Below are 17,508 nucleotides of genomic sequence, written 5' to 3'. Positions count from 1 at the left end.
ACCAAAAAGTAAACCAGAGTCCTCCAACGCAGAGCAGAAAATAGAAAAATTGGAAAATGCTCAACTATACACCCATTCAAAATCAAACCTATCATTACCTTTAAGAGGTCCTAACAGTAAGAAGATTCACGACCTTCCATTCTTCTAATATGTGACTTATCATGCGAGGACGCATGAACTTAGAGGGGGAGGAGTTAACGACTGGAACATAATGAATTTTTAACAAACAACACAAAGTCAAACCAACCAAACGTGCCAATGCTAAATCTGCGATTTAGCAACATCAAATTGTCGAATGATGTTCCCAGACGAAATATGATCCACACAGGCAGCAAGAAGTCCAAATGAAATTTGTATCATCAGGTGCATGAGTGAGCTGATGGTGGGAAATGCAGATTAAGCAGTTTGGAAGTTTAGGTAGTTGTCATTAAGAATATATATATATCTTTCTGTGCAAAAAACATTTTTTGAAAATTCGCATACTTCTAATCTATCTATACATGTAAGCATGGTACAATTAAAAGGTAAGGTAGAGTTAACAGCTGATTGCAATTTTTGTGTGCCCGACATCTGAATTTTGTGTTTGTATTTATTGTTTTGAAAAATGAAAAAAAATATTTTCACAACCAATGATTGGAAGACACTTGAATTGCGGCTCGCGCATTAGACCTATTAACCAGTACAGCCATGAAACTGAAGAATTGAACAGTTAGGATCATATTTTTGAGAGAAAGTCCAGACATTTTATTCATTTTTCGCGGTATTTAACTTATTAAAAGACAATGAGGAAAAAAATGAAAAAAATAAAACAATAATTTTAAATGAGTCTGACAGGAAGCGGGCATAGCCTGAGGGCTGTATTTTTGTAGTTTTACGAAGCTGTTCTACCTCCTTATTGTACCATGCATATAAGGAAGTTGTGTTAGTTACTACGCTTATAACTCAAGAACCGCTGATCTGATTTTAACGATTTTTACAAATTCGGAATTGTCTCTTGGCAGAAGAGGATAAAATCCAAAAAAAATCGCGTAAAAATGTGAAATTTAAAAATTTTCATTTTGACTTTTGAAGTGTACAATAGTAATGTTTTATTTTGCATGATTTTTTCCATTTTGACTTACTATTTCGGAATGTATATTTGTATTTTTTTGAGTTCTAATATGATGTGTAGTCTTTTTTGGGTAGTAGAAAGCGACGAAAATTATGGAGTGGCGGACCTGAATAGATGATGTCAAAATAATTTAACGTGGTCAAATCAAAATTGCTAAAAAATCAAAAAAGAGCATATTGCATTGCAAAAAACTCTAAAATAGGGAAAAATTGAGAACATTTTTTCAATGAAATCAAAATAATAGTTAGGACCAAACTTCGTAAGGACCTTTAAATATTCGCTGTAAAAAACCAGCGAACAAGTTGAAGATTTTTTTCATTTTGTTTATTAGTTACTATGCTTATAACTCAAGAACGTTTTGACGGATTTTCACAATTCATACAACTTCGGAATGGGATCTTGGCAAAAAAATTGCGTAAAATATGCGAATAAAAATATAAAAGAAAAAACACGCCGAAATGTGAAATTTTTTCAATTTAAAAACTATATAGAAGTGTACATTTTTTATTGTTTTGAATTCTGAATGAATAATATCAAAAATGAAATAGTACGCAATACGATGTTAAATGGCGATCTTTCATGTCTGAAATTGGCATTTAGCTTTCAACGCCAGGATCTACATCGTGATTCAGCTCGAAGATGCAAACACATTTAAACAGACAAAAATAACCGACAAAAAGTTAAGGGGCTCATTTCAAAACGTGGACCTACCTATTTCTTTCACATGACAATAATCCGTCCAATGAGAACTCAATATGCAAAATTCATTGGGACTGCAATCAGTGAAATACCGAATATAAAGTGCGCAAAAAATAAGAGGGAAAAGGATTTCTATTCTTTCAGAAATTCTTCCCAAACTTTCACGATACCTTAAATCACTTTTACAGTTCATGATATGGGCCATAACGCCCGGATAAGGATACAACCCGATTTCAAGTATATCTTACATTTTAACCATATTTTCATACTAATTTCGGCAAGTGTTGGTAATTTGGGAAGAAACCATTCTTGCAAAAACTCATCACATTTTGTATAACCATCATATGATTTAAGGAACCGGACATTTGTTTAATCGTCTTTGAATTATACTATGGCAGATACTACTTATTACTATAAAAACAAGTAAAAAAATTATGTTCGGCCGGGCAGAACTATTACTATCATCCACCTTAGGGTAAAGGAAACATTTTTATAAAAAAGTATCTGAATTCAAGCGTGTTTCACTTTAAACTTCAAATACCAGAAAGACGGTTTGGTTAATGCAGATAGCTTATCAAAAAACCATAAAGTGAATGTGGCCGTTATATGGGGCCATACCAAAACTGGAACCTCTGTGGACAATTTTATACTTCAAGGATTGTAATCTATCAAACCTTCTAAAATACCAAATTTGAAACAATTATACACGTACATGTGTGGATTATCAACATACCCAATATAGGTCAGTATCGTTATATGTGTTAGACAAATCCGAGGAAATGTGGAAATGAAAGGAAATGTGGCAAAAATCATCAAAATACCGAATTTCGAGAGATACCGTTATATGGGGACTACAAATTTTTCAGCTAAATTTTGACGCTATACGTCAAATAATGTGGGCTGTATATATATATATATATATATATATATATATATATATATATATATATATATATATATATATATATGTGGTGATGTTGCTGTTTTTCCGTCCATTTCCTTTACGTCTCAACCCTCGGCCAAAGGTGATCTACTTAGTTTTTTGTTTAAAACATAATTTTAATTAACTAATCCAAGAATACATAGATGTGGCATTTTGGAAAAGTAAGAGTGTCAGCTATAATTTGAAATTAACTTTGTAGGCTTTCATAATGCACCTTTTTTATTTCTATGTATGTATAATTTTTTTTTTTGAAAATTTCGACCTTTTGTGGGGGAGGTAAAAGAAGGAGTGGATATATATACATATATTTGCCGAATGGAATATATATATATATTTTTTTTCTTTGAGTCGATTTTCTTTCCATTGCGGTGTAGGTTCTTGCACTTTCAATGGCTTTACCCCGAGCTCATTTTTCAATATTTGCCGAATGGAATATTGCGATATGTTCGGTCACTGCGACGCGGGTTTCGATCAAGTTGCTTCTTAACTTTTCGAACCATTGTCAATAGAATGTACTTTTATTTTAAAATTCAATTCCATTGAAAATTTTTTTCGATATTTTCCCGATTTGAGAATTTTTGCAATGAGATATCTTTTTCGTGATTTTTTAGAGATTTTGAAAAAGTAATTATCTTTTATATATCTTTAAAAATAAAATATAAAAAACACTACAAGTGTATATTGGATATTATCCTTTTCAGATAGGAGGCAATTCCGAATTTGTATGAATCATTAAAATCAGTTCAGCGGTTCTTAAGTTATAAGCGTAGTTTTTTGCTTTCATTCAATAAAATAAAAATTACAAAAATTATGACGTTTGACAGCAGTTTGTTTATATCACGCTATATATATATATATATATATATATATATATATATATATATATATATATATATATATAGCGTGATATAAACAAACTGCTGTCAAACGTCATAATTTTTGTAATTTTTATTTTATTGAATGAAAGCAAAAAATGTCGCAAATAGCATCCCATTTTAGAATAAGTTTACATTTGTTCCAATTGCTCACCTTTGCCACGAATTATGGCCTTCACACGGCCAATGAAATTGTCACACGCTGCCCGAATTTTTGCCTTGCTTTACAAAATACTTCAGACACAATAGTATAACGGGTTGGTATCCGGTGGCCATTGTGCGCTGGAAATGCAGAGATGGACCTCATTTTGTAACCATTCTTGGGTGGCGCGTGCTGAGTGCGATGATGCTGAAATCTGTTGGAATGTCCAAAGTCTGCGGCCAAAATATTTACGTGCCCTAGGCTTTTATACACCCTCCAGAATATTTTCGCGATAATATTTGGTATTTATTCTGATGCCACGGCTGTTAGGGCGGCCCACACGATCACCATTGCCGGCGCTTGAGTTCTGGTGGCTAAACGAAAGGTGCACTTCTTCAGCTGAACTCTTTGGTAAGTAAACATAATCATTTTGTTTGTTTACATACTGCTGGCAATTCAAAATACCGAATATCGGAGGGTACCGTTATATGGGGGCTATACCAAATCATGGACCTCCACATGCAAGGATTCGCCAACGAAGCTAAAACCCATTATGACCCACAAATACCAATTTTCAGACAAATGCGTGAAAAAAATGTGGCAAAAATCATCAAATTACCGAATATTGGGAGGTACCTATAATTACAATGACTCGCCATACGAACTGGGACCCATTATGATCTACAACTACCAAATTTTCAGAGAAATTCGTAAGAAATGTGTCAAAAATCATCAAAATACCGAATATTGGGAGGTACCGTTATATGGGGACTATACCAAAACGTGGACCCATACATATAATGTTTCGCCACACGAACTAGGACCCATTATGACTCACAAATACCAATTTTTAGACAAATCAGTGAAAAAATGTGGCAAAAACCATCAAAATACCGAATATCGGGAGGTACCGTTATATGGGGGCTATACCAAATCATGGACCCATACATGCAATGTTTAGCCACGGGAGCTAGAACCCATTATGACCTACAAATACAAATTTTCAGACAAATACGTGAAAAAAATGTGACAAAAATCATCAAATTGCCGAATATCGGGAGATACCGTTATATGGGGCTATAACCTATAATTACAATGACTCGCCATACGAACTAAGACCCATTATGATCTACAACTACCAAATTTTCAGAGAAATTCGTAAAAAATGTGTCAAAAATCATCAAAATACCGAATATTGGGATGTACCGTTATATGGGGACTATACCAAAACGTGGACCTATACATACAATGTTACAACTAGGACCCATTATGACTCACAAATACCAATTTTTAGATAAATCAGTGAAAAATGTGGCAAAAACCATCAAAATACCGAATATCGGGAGGTACCGTTATATGGGGGCTATACCAAATCATGGATCCATACATGCAATGTTTCGCCACCCGAGCTGGAAACCATTATGACCAACAAATACCAATTTTTAGCCAAATCCGTGAAAAAATGTGGCAAAAATAATTAAAATACCGAATATCGAGAGGTACCTTTATATGGGGGCTATACCAAAACGTGGACCTATACATGCAATGTTTTGCCACACGTACAGGGACCCGTTATGACCTACAAATACCAATTTTCAGACAAAACCGTGAAAAAATGTGGCATAAATCATCAAAATACCGAATATCGAGAGGTACCGTTGTATGGGGACTATACCAGAGCGTGGACCGATATATCTTCCTTCTTCCATAAATTTTATTTATATATAAGTGTTAAAGTCTTGAGATATATATATATATATATATATATATATATATATATATATATATATATATATATATATATATATATATATATTTCTCAAGACTTCAACACTTATATATAAATAAAATTTATGGAAGAAGGAAGAATTGACTGAAATGAGTTATTAGCCACTTGATTTTGTTGAGTATGGAAAGCAAAGCTGTAAGAAAAGAAATTAATGTATCCCACCACGTGTACTTAGACATTATTAGAGGGAAATAGCAGCCGTTACAGTTTTTCTTTTTACATGGACTACATAATTTCGTTGGAATATTAGGAAATGACATAATGAGGGAACTCTCAGCAGTTATTCATTCTAAGGAAGATTGTTTCACATTAGACACATTAAACGTCGCTTATCCCATATTTTGGAGATGTAACATCTAGAATAGCATAAGAAGCTATTATCGTAGCCAAACGAAAGCCCAACCTACACCACAAGGGTTGTGGCCTAAATAATAACATCAAACGAATCTCCCACGTACACAAGAAATCATCTATAATTTTGACGGTATGAGAAGTTGTAGATAACGAAATAAAAAGCGTTTGAGTGACGGAATAATAAGACCATCACCTTACAATTTACGAAATTGGGTAGTACCAAACAAAATGACGTCTCACGACAAAAAAAAAGTATAGAGTAGTATTAGATTTCAGAAAACTAAAAACTATTACTGTTCCTGACAGATAACATATATCTGAAACTAGTGATGTACTAGATAATAACATATTCTCTGTTGTAAATATAAAAAATGGTTTTCACTAGATAGCCCTGAGAAAGGAAGATATGCAAAAACGGCCTTATCCATATGTAATGGTAAACTTACTAAACTTCCAACAACTACAAACAACCAAATTGGTCCTTCTATATACTAAAGGATTCCGTACGATATCTTTAAAATGTTCATAGGCAAGATATGTTATTTTTATATCGATGACATTGTAAACTTAAGCAAAGATATAAAAAGTCACCTTATTTTCCACCTTCGAAGCCCCGTATAACCCCCATATAACGGTACATCCCGATATTCGGTATTTTGATGATTTTAGTGACATTATTTACCGGACCTATTTCAAATTTAGCATTTGAGGTTTGTAATGAATACTACAGCCTATTACAGAAAATTGTAAATGGCGGAGGGTATTCAAAGTTCGGCCTGGCCGGACTTACAGCTTTGTATACCCTACACCACAAGGTGGTCAGGGTATTATGTCTTTGTGCATTTGTTTGAACAGGCAAAAGGAAACGAGATAGACCCATAGTTCCTTTTGATGATCTGCATAGAATCACTTTCTGAGTTGATTTATGCATGTCAGTCCGTCTGTCCATGTATTCTTGTGCACAAAATGCAGGTCGCATTTATTATCCGATTGAGATGAAATTTTGCAAACAACATTTGTTTGGCCCAAGGACGAACCCTATTGAAATTGGAGATAATCGGTAAAAATTTAGATATAGCTGCCATATATATCTTCGTCCGATTTGCCTTTTATTGTGCACCAAACGTGTAATATCAGCCCGAATAGTATGGAATTTTGCACATACAACCAAATTAGGCCTGAAAATAAGTATGCCAAATTTTCAGATATACCTATAGCTCCCATATATATTGTTCATCCGCTTTGTTATTTTTGTCCTCCGCAGCCGTAATATGCACTCTGTAACAAAAATATTTGGGAAAATATATCAAATGCAGCTCAGAAATACCTTTGCTAAATTTTATCGAGATCGGTTCAGATTTGGATATAGCTCCCATAGATAACTTCGTCCGATTTACCTTTTATTGTGCACCAAACGTCTAATATTTGTCCAAATGGGATGGAATTTGGCACATACGACCGAATTTAGTCTTAAATGTAGTATGCCAAATTTGGTGAAGATCGGTTCAGATATAGTTTTAGCTTCCATATATATTGTTCATCCGATTTATTGTATTTGTTACCCACAGCCGTAATATGCACTCCGTAACAACGATATTCAGGGAAATATATCAAATACAGCTCAGAAATATCTTTGCCAAATTTTATCGAGATCGGTTCAGATTTGGATATAGTTCCCATATATATTTTTATCCGATTTCAAATTAATTTCGCACCAAATGGGCAATACAAGTCCGAATTTAAAAGATACAAATGCTTGGGCATATTTAGTCCTTTGAATTTTAAATTATAATTATAATCATAGTGTGTATGATTAAATTCTCCCATAAAAATTTTTAATTATTAAGTGGAACTCAACTAAATTAGCAAAGTGGTGTAGGGTATCATAAAATCGGCCCCGCCCGACTTTAGGATTTTCTTTACTGGTTTATTTTTTATTATTATTTTGGAATATTATCGTACATAATATTTATACCTTAACTTTGCTAGTGCGAATTGGACGTATTGTAGAAATGAATCAAATGTTAATCGTTAAATAAAACGAATAAAACGTACGTGTTGCAATGTGGCTCTCAAAGCCTATTTCGTTAGTTATACTTTCGAAATTATTACTACCACAAAGTTGTACCCAAACGTAGTACAAAAATACTAAGGTATGTAAATACAATAAATATTAACGATACGTAGAAATATAAGATTCTTAATTAAACATTGCCGCTAGTCTTTTAATATCTTGCTATGTTGCAATAAAAATGAAATATTCAAATTTCAATATTTAAAAGTGGGGGAAAATTAGATTGGAGCTCAGCAATCAGCAGGTCGCGATACCGTATTTCTGCACTCAGAAAGAGTCCAAACAGGACACCCTTATCATCATTTATCATCAATAGGACCTTTTGCAAATGAGGTAATTTCCAGGTGGGGATTGTATACCTCCTGTGATAGATTTTGCAGAATTTCTTCACTCTCCACGTCGAAAATGGGGACGGGATCCTCATAATCAAGAAGAGTCGCGGTCATCATACAAATATTTTCCATTCTGCGAAAAGATAGAGACAACCCGAAGTGAAAGAAGCGGTCTGAAGGAAAGTGCTTTCTAAATTCTGGCCACACGCGCAAATGATTATTTTGCTTAGGACAGAATATACAGAATTGGAAGTGGAATCTATTCCCTTTATGTCTTAAAGGCAGGTGAGCGTCTGAATTATTTCTGTCAAAAAAGACCCAATCTTTTCAGGAAGACAACGCTAATTTATCTTTAATACCTTAATTCCACAGCGTAACTGTATTTTTGGGAACCCTTTGTAAACAAAGAAGAACTAATATTGGGTCCCAATTGTCAGTAGCAACATCATAATTTGACATAGAAGGGACACGTCCATTAATACCTCTTCGAAAAGACTTTTAAACCAGCGCTAGATAAAACTTTAATGAGTAAGAGGGAATCTTTTCACAATTTCTCGGGCGTCTCCACTAGTTTGTTTGAAGATGGCACAATTTTTCTATATCTCTAAGGCGAGGATTTTTAATGTGGACCGCAGAAATTAAATCTCTAAATATTGGTCAAGTAAGAATGTCACCATCGAAAACATCAACTATTATTCATCGAACCAGTGGAAACATTTGGAAGATTAACTGATTGATGCGAAACACCTGAAACAGAGATCGTTGACACAAATTGTGATAAATTCGCACTTGGACCGCTTGATTGATTTGCTACTCTAGGAGAAGATTGAGCTTTCGGCGAAGTTCGAAGCTGATCAACTTTCCTATTTATAGCCGATAATACCTTTACATAAGCTTTAATTGCGACATCATACGCACACTCAAAAGATGTTAATTCTTCTGCAGAGGAAGAAGAATGGGTGTGAAGTTCGCTTCAAATTTTAAGAGAGCATCAGTGGCTGTGATGTGGAATTCGAGTATATTGAATGTAAAGATGCGTTAAAAAGCACAAAACTCGAAAAACTAAAATGGCAAAAATAAACAATAGCTTTCAAAGTTAAAAGTAATCGAACTTTCCAAAAAAGGTAATAAAATCGAAATAAACAAATAACAATGTGAAAAAAAAACTTAAAAATCAAACCTTTTTCACCGTATTGTAAGTGAGATAAAGATAAAAGTCTTATAAAAGAACGAAATTCTTTTAATAAACCAAAAAAGTTATCTATTTGAGTGATGTATCGTAAATACAGAAAATGTAGCGAAAACAACTTAAAATTTGATGAAAAAGTGAAAAAACCCAAAAAATATTTTTTAACGTCTTTTGAAAACATCAGAAATTTCTCTCAGTGTATACGTAATAAGAAAAAAGTTTTATTTATAACACAAAAGTGTCCAAAAATATTAAATTTTTTTCGAGAGAAAAAATATTTTTTCAAAAAAATCAAAAATCTTCAAAAATTGATAATTTTTGAAATTACAGGATGTTGTGCACGACTGTATGGTACACATGAATAAAAATTTTTTAAATTGTTTAGAAAATCAAGATAAAATAAAAATTGTAGATAAATAATACCCTATCTTTAATAAAATATATAAAAATGTATATTCGTTTTTAACGAGGGTCGACTGTATGGTGAACGACGATTATCTAACAATTTATTATTCTCCTATATATTAGAACAATATTTTACCGAAAATCGTACCAAAAAATGTCCGACCGAAATTTTCAGTTATACCAATTAATATCAAACGCGATGGCAGTCGTGTGACTTACGGAAACAGTGAGAATACCATCCAACATTAACAACAAGAATAGTCACTGCTGTTAATACTGCTGTGTGCTTGACGAGCCATGTGGTTGTCGAATGCCTGTCTATCAATTTTTATGAGGGTATATCAACATTGTCATTTTGTTTCTAACATACCCAAGTATTCGTCCTAGACCCCATAATGTATATATATTCGTAATCAGCATCAAATTCTAAGACGATTTAACGATGTCCGTCTGACTGTCTCTGTATTGAAATCACGATACAGCCCACATTATTTGACATAGAGCGTCAAAATTTGGATGGAATAATTTGTATTGTATCTAGGATGGTTGGTATTGAAAATGAGATATATCGGTCCACGTTTTGGTATAGTCCTCATATAACGGTACATCCCCATATTCGGTATTTTAATGATTTTTGCCACACTTTTTCACGGATTTGTCTGAAAATTAGTATTTGTAAGTCAAAATGGGTTCTTGTCCATGCGGCGAAACATTGTATGTATAGGTCCACGCTTTTGTATAACCCTATATAGCGGTACCTCCCGATATTCGGTACTTTCATGATTTTTACCAAATTTTCCCACGAATATATCTAAAAATTGGTATTTGTGAGTCATAATTGGTTCTAGTGTTTCCATTACCCTAAGATGGAGGGTATTAAAAGTTCGGCCCGGCCAAACTTAATGTTTTTTCACTTGTTGTTTTTTATACCCTCCACCATAGTATGCAGGGTATATTAAGCTTGTCTTTCCGTTTGTAACACCTCGAAATATACATTTTAGACCCCACAAAGTATATATATTCTCGATCTGCATTCTATGTCGATTTAGCCATGTCCGTCTATCCGACTGTCCGTCTGTAGAAATCACTCTAGCTTCCGAACGAAGTGAAGTAAGTTGATAAAAATTTACTTAAATGTGTATTATGGTATTGAAAATGGGCCATGTAGGTCCACGTCTTCCTATAGTCCCCATATAACGGTACCTCCCGATATTCGGTATTTTGATGATTTTAGAGACATTATTTACCGGAATTGTTTCAAATTTGGTATTTGAAGTTCGTAATAGATACTACAGCATCAGCCAGAAAATGGGCCATGTGTTTCAATTTCAAATTTGTTTCAAATTTGGTATTTGAAGTTCGTAATAGATACTACAGCATCAGCCAGAAAATGGGCCATGTAGGTCCACGTCTACGTATAGCCCCCATATAACGGTGCCCCCCGATATTCTGTATTATAATGTTTTTGGCGACATTATTTACCGGAATTGATTCAAATTTGGTATTTGATGTTCGAAATGGATACTACAGCCTAAGACAGAAAATGAGCTATGTATGTCCACGTCTTCGTATAGCCCCTATATAACGGCTCCTCCCGATATTTGGTATTTTGATGATTTCAGAGACATTATTTACCGGAACTATTTCAAATATTGTCCTAGGCTTTTATACACCCTCCAGAATATTTTCGCGATAATATTTGGTATTTATTCTGATGCCACGGCTGTTATGGCGGCCCACTCCATCACCATTGCCGGCGCTTGAGTTCTGGTGGCTAAACGAAAGGTGCACTTCTTCAGCTGAACTCTTTGGTAAGTAAACATAATCATTTTGTTTGTTTACATACTGCTGGCAATTCGCCACTTTCGGCCAAGCGAAGCAACTCTTTAGCTCTTTTGAGTCGATTTCCTTTCCGTTGCGGTGTAGGTTCTTGCACTTTCAATGGCTTTACCCCGAGCTCATTTTTCAATATTTGCCGAATGGAATATTGCGATATGTTGAGCTCACGAGCCATTTTTCGGTCACAGCGACGCGGGTTTCGATCAAGTTGCTTCTTAACTTTTCGAACCATTTCTGCTGATGTTGCTGTTTTTTCCGTCCATTTCCTTAACGTCTCAACCCTCGGCCATATATATATATATATATATATATATATATATATATATATATATATATATATATATATATATATATATATATATATATATATATATATTTCTCAAGACTTCAACACTTATATATAAATAAAATTTATGGAAGAAGGAAGAATTGACTGAAATAAGTTATTAGCCACTTGATTTTGTTGAGTATGAAAAGCAAAGAAATAGTTTTTGCATGTTACTTTGCAGAGGATACAAATATTATGCGAATAGTTTCCCTCATTAACGACCCAATTCTGAATGGACCATACAGTATTCCGAGGACAATCAAGTTCATCCAGACCTGAGCCAATGAATAGTGAGAGATCTACTCAGATCAGGCAGGTGATTTACGCAAACATGCAACATTTCCAAAAGTATAACTGAACTTTTATTTGACAACAGAGAGAGACTGTATGTAATAATACTGACTTCAACAGCTACTCTTATATTAAGTCAGATGAGAAAGTAAATGATATGATGTTTACTTTCTGATAATAAAATTCTTGAAGAAGATACCATACCTTCTTTACCTTAAATGCGTGGAACGGGCAGACATTGCATATATTAGCTGATAACGAAAGCAACAAAAAGCCTATTTTAGTTATTAATCCACAGACAGACCAAAATTCATTTACTGCCAAAGCTGTAAGAAAAGAAATTAATGTATCCCACCACGTGTACTTAGACATTATTAGAGGGAAATAGCAGCCGTTACAGTTTTTCTTTTTACATGGACTACATAATTTCGTTGGAATATTAGGAAATGACATAATGAGGGAACTCTCAGCAGTTATTCATTCTAAGGAAGACTGTTTCACATTAAACACATTAAACGTCGCTCATCCCATTTTTTGGAGATGTAACATCTAGAATAGCATAAGAAGCTATTATCGTAGCCAAACGAAAGCCCAACCTACACCACAAGGGTTGTGGCCTAAATAATAACATCAAACGAATCTCCCACGTACACAAGAAATCATCTATATTTTTGACGGTATGAGAAGTTGTAGATAATGAAATAAAAAGCGTTTGAGTGACGGAATAATAAGACCATCACCTTACAATTTACGAAATTGGGTAGTACCAAACAAAATGACGTCTCACGACAAAAAAAAAGTACAGAGTAGTATTAGATTTCAGAAAACTAAAAACTATTACTGTTCCTGACAGATAACATATATCTGAAACTAGTGATGTACTAGATAATAACATATTCTCTGTTGTAAATGTAAAAAATGGTTTTCACTAGATAGCCCTGAGAAAGGAAGATATGCAAAAACGGCCTTATCCATATGTAATGGTAAACTTACTAAACTTCCAACAACTACAAACAACCAAATTGGTCCTTCTATATACTAAAGGATTCCGTACGATATCTTTAAAATGTTCATAGGCAAGATATGTTATGTTTATATCGATGACATTGTAAACTTAAGCAAAGATATAAAAAGTCACCTTATTTTCCACCTTCGAAGCCCCGTATAACCCCCATATAACGGTACATCCCGATATTCGGTATTTTGATGATTTTAGCGACATTATTTACCGGACCTATTTCAAATTTAGCATTTGAGGTTTGTAATGAATACTACAGCCTATTACAGAAAATTGTAAATGGCGGAGGGTATTCAAAGTTCGGCCTGGCCGGACTTACAGCTTTTTATACCCTACACCACAAGGTGGTCAGGGTATTATGTCTTTGTGCATTTGTTTGAACAGGCAAAAGGAAACGAGATAGACCCATAGTTCCTTTTGATGATCTGCATAGAATCACTTTCTGAGTTGATTTATGCATGTCAGTCCGTCTGTCCATGTATTCTTGTGCACAAAACGCAGTTCGCATTTATTATCCGATTGAGATGAAATTTTGCAAACAACATTTGTTTGGCCCAAGGACGAACCCTATTGAAATTGGAGATAATCGGTAAAAATTTAGATATAGCTCCCATATATATCTTCGTCCGATTTGCCTTTTATTGTGCACCAAACGTGTAATATCAGCCCGAATAGTATGGAATTTTGCACATACAACCAAATTAGGCCTGAAAATAAGTATGCCAAATTTTCAGATATACCTATAGCTCCCATATATATTGTTCATCCGATTTGTTATTTTTGTCCTCCGCAGCCGTAATATGCACTCTGTAACAAAAATATTTGGGAAAATATATCAAATGCAGCTCAGAAATACCTTTGCTAAATTTTATCGAGATCGGTTCAGATTTGGATATAGCTCCCATAGATAACTTCGTCCGATTTACGTTTTATTGTGCACCAAACGTCTAATATTTGTCCAAATGGGATGGAATTTGGCACATACGACCGAATTTAGTCTTGAAGGTAGTATGCCAAATTTGGTGAAGATCGGTTCAGATATAGTTATAGCTTCCATATATATTGTTCATCCGATTTATTGTATTTGTTACCCACAGCCGTAATATGCACTCGGTAACAACGATATTCAAGGAAATATATCAAATACCGCTCAGAAATATCTTTGCCAAATTTTATCGAGATCGGTTCAGATTTGGATATAGTTCCCATATACATTTTTATCCGATTTCAAATTAATTTCGCACCAAATGGGCAATACAAGTCCGAATTTAAAAGATACAAATGCTTGGGCATATTTAGTCCTTTGAATTTTAAATTATAATTATAATCATAGTCTGTATGATTAAATTCTCCAATAAAAACTTTTAATTATTAAGTGGAACTCAACTAAATTAGCAAAGTGGTGTAGGGTATCATAAAATCGGCCCCGCCCGACTTTAGGACTTTCTTTACTGGTTTATTTTTTATTATTATTTTGGAATATTATCGTACATAATATTTATACCTTAACTTTGCTAGTGCGAATTGGACGTATTGTAGAAATGAATCAAATGTTAATCGTTAAATAAAACGAATAAAACGTACGTGTTGCAATGTGGCTCTCAAAGCCTATTTCGTTAGTTATACTTTCGAAATTATTACTACCACAAATTGTACCCAAACGTAGTACAAAAATACTAAGGTATGTAAATACAATAAATATTAACGATACGTAGAAATATAAGATTCTTAATTAAACATTGCCGCTAGTCTTTTAATATCTTGCTATGTTGCAATAAAATGAAATATTCAAATTTCAATATTTAAAAGTGGGGGAAAATTAGATTGGAGCTCAGCAATCAGCAGGTCGCGATACCGTATTTCTGCACTCAGAAAGAGTCCAAACAGGACACCTTTATCATCATTTATCATCAATAGGACCTTTTGCAAATGAGGTAATTTCCAGGTGGGGATTGTATACCTCCTGTGATAGATTTTGCAGAATTTCTTCACTCTCCACGTCGAAAATGGGGACGGGATCCTCATAATCAAGAAGAGTCGCGGTCATCATACAAATATTTTCCATTCTGCGAAAAGATAGAGACAACGCGAAGTGAAAGAAGCGGTCTGAAGGGAAGTGCTTTCTAAATTCTGGCCATACGCGCAAATGATTATTTTGCTTAGGACAGAATATACAGAATTGGAAGTGGAATCTATTCCCTTTATGTCTTAAAGGCAGGAAGACAACGCTAATTTATCTTTAATACCTTAATTCCACAGCGTAACTGTATTTTTGGGAACCCTTTGTAAACAAAGAAGAACTAATATTGGGTCCCAATTGTCAGTAGCAACATCATAATTTGACATAGAAGGGACACGTCCATTAATACCTCTTCGAAAAGACTTTTAAACCAGCGCTAGATAAAACTTTAATGAGTAAGAGGGAATCTTTTCACAATTTCTCGGGCGTCTCCACTAGTTTGTTTGAAGATGGCACAATTTTTCTATATCTCTAAGGCGAGGATTTTTAACATGGACCGCAGAAATTAAATCTCTAAATATTGGTCAAGTAAGAATGTCACCATCGAAAACATCAACTATTATTCATCGAACCAGTGGAAACATTTGGAAGATGCGAAACACCTGAAACAGAAATCGTTGACACAAATTGTGATAAATTCGCACTTGGACCGCTTGATTGATTTGCTACTCTAGGAGAAGATTGAGCTTTCGGCGAAGTTCGAAGCTGATCAACTTTCCTATTTATAGCCGATAATACCTTTACATAAGCTTTAATTGCGACATCATACGCACACTCAAAAGATGTTAATTCTTCTGCAGAGGAAGAAGAATGGGTGTGAAGTTCGCTTCAAATTTTAAGAGAGCATCAGTGGCTGTGATGTGGAATTCGAGTATATTGAATGTAAAGATGCGTTAAAAAGCACAAAACTCGAAAAACTAAAATGGCAAAAATAAACAATAGCTTTCAAAGTTAAAAGTAATCGAACTTTCCAAAAAAGGTAATAAAATCGAAATAAACAAATAACAATGTGAAAAAAAACTTAAAAATCAAACCTTTTTCACCGTATTGTAAGTGAGATAAAGATAAAAGTCTTATAAAAGAACGAAATTCTTTTAATAAACCAAAAAAGTTTTCTATTTGAGTGATGTATCGTAAATACAGAAAATGTAGCGAAAACAACTTAAAATTTGATGAAAAAGTGAAAAAACCCAAAAAATATTTTTTAACGTCTTTTGAAAACATCAGAAATTTCTCTCAGTGTATACGTAATAAGAAAAAAGTTTTATTTATAACACAAAAGTGTCCAAAAATATTAAATTTTTTTCGAGAGAAAAAATATTTTTTCAAAAAAATCAAAAATCTTCAAAAATTGATAATTTTTGAAATTACAGAATGTTGTGCACGACTGTATGGTACACATGACTAAATTTTTTTTAAATTGTTTAGAAAATCAAGATAAAATAAAAATTGTAGATAAATAATACCCTATCTTTAATAAAATATATAAAAATGTATATTCGTTTTTAACGAGGGTCGACTGTATGGTGCACGACGATTATCTAACAATTTATTATTCTCCTATATATTAGAATAATATTTTACCGAAAATCGTACCAAAAAATGTCCGACCGAAATTTTCAGTTATACCAATTAATATCAAACGCGATGGCAGTCGTGTGACTTACGGAAACAGTGAGAATACCATCCAACATTAACAACAAGAATAGTCACTGCTGTTAATACTGCTGTGTGCTTGACGAGCCATGTGGTTGTCGAATGCCTGTCTATCAATTTTTATACCCTCCACCTTGGAAATGAGGGTATATCAACATTGTCATTTTGTTTCTAACATACCCAAGTATTCGTCCTAGACACCATAATGTATATATATTCGTAATCAGCATCAAATTCTAAGACGATTTAACGATGTCCGTCTGCCTGTCTCTGTGTTGAAATCACGATACAGCCCACATTATTTGACGTAGAGCGTCAAAATTTGGATGGAATAATTTGTATTGCATCTAGGATGGTTGGTATTGAAAATGAGATATATCGGTCCACGTTTTGGTATAGTCCTCATATAACGGTACATCCCCATATTCGGTATTTTAATGATT

The 17,508-nt window shown here is 33.8% G+C and overlaps 1 protein-coding gene across 1 annotated transcript in view; it reads left to right on the top strand.

Moving 5' to 3' along the window:
• Positions 1-17,508, top strand: part of LOC101892363 (aminopeptidase N) — a 766,723-nt gene that overhangs the window by 122,721 nt on the left and 626,494 nt on the right. The window lies entirely within an intron of this gene.

The sequence above is a fragment of the Musca domestica genome, unplaced genomic scaffold (assembly GCF_030504385.1).
Source record: "Musca domestica strain aabys unplaced genomic scaffold, Musca_domestica.polishedcontigs.V.1.1 21, whole genome shotgun sequence".
Classification (NCBI taxonomy): Eukaryota; Metazoa; Arthropoda; class Insecta; order Diptera; family Muscidae; genus Musca; species Musca domestica.
Note: the sequence above shows the minus strand (reverse complement) of the source record. Positions and strands in the feature narration are given on the sequence as shown.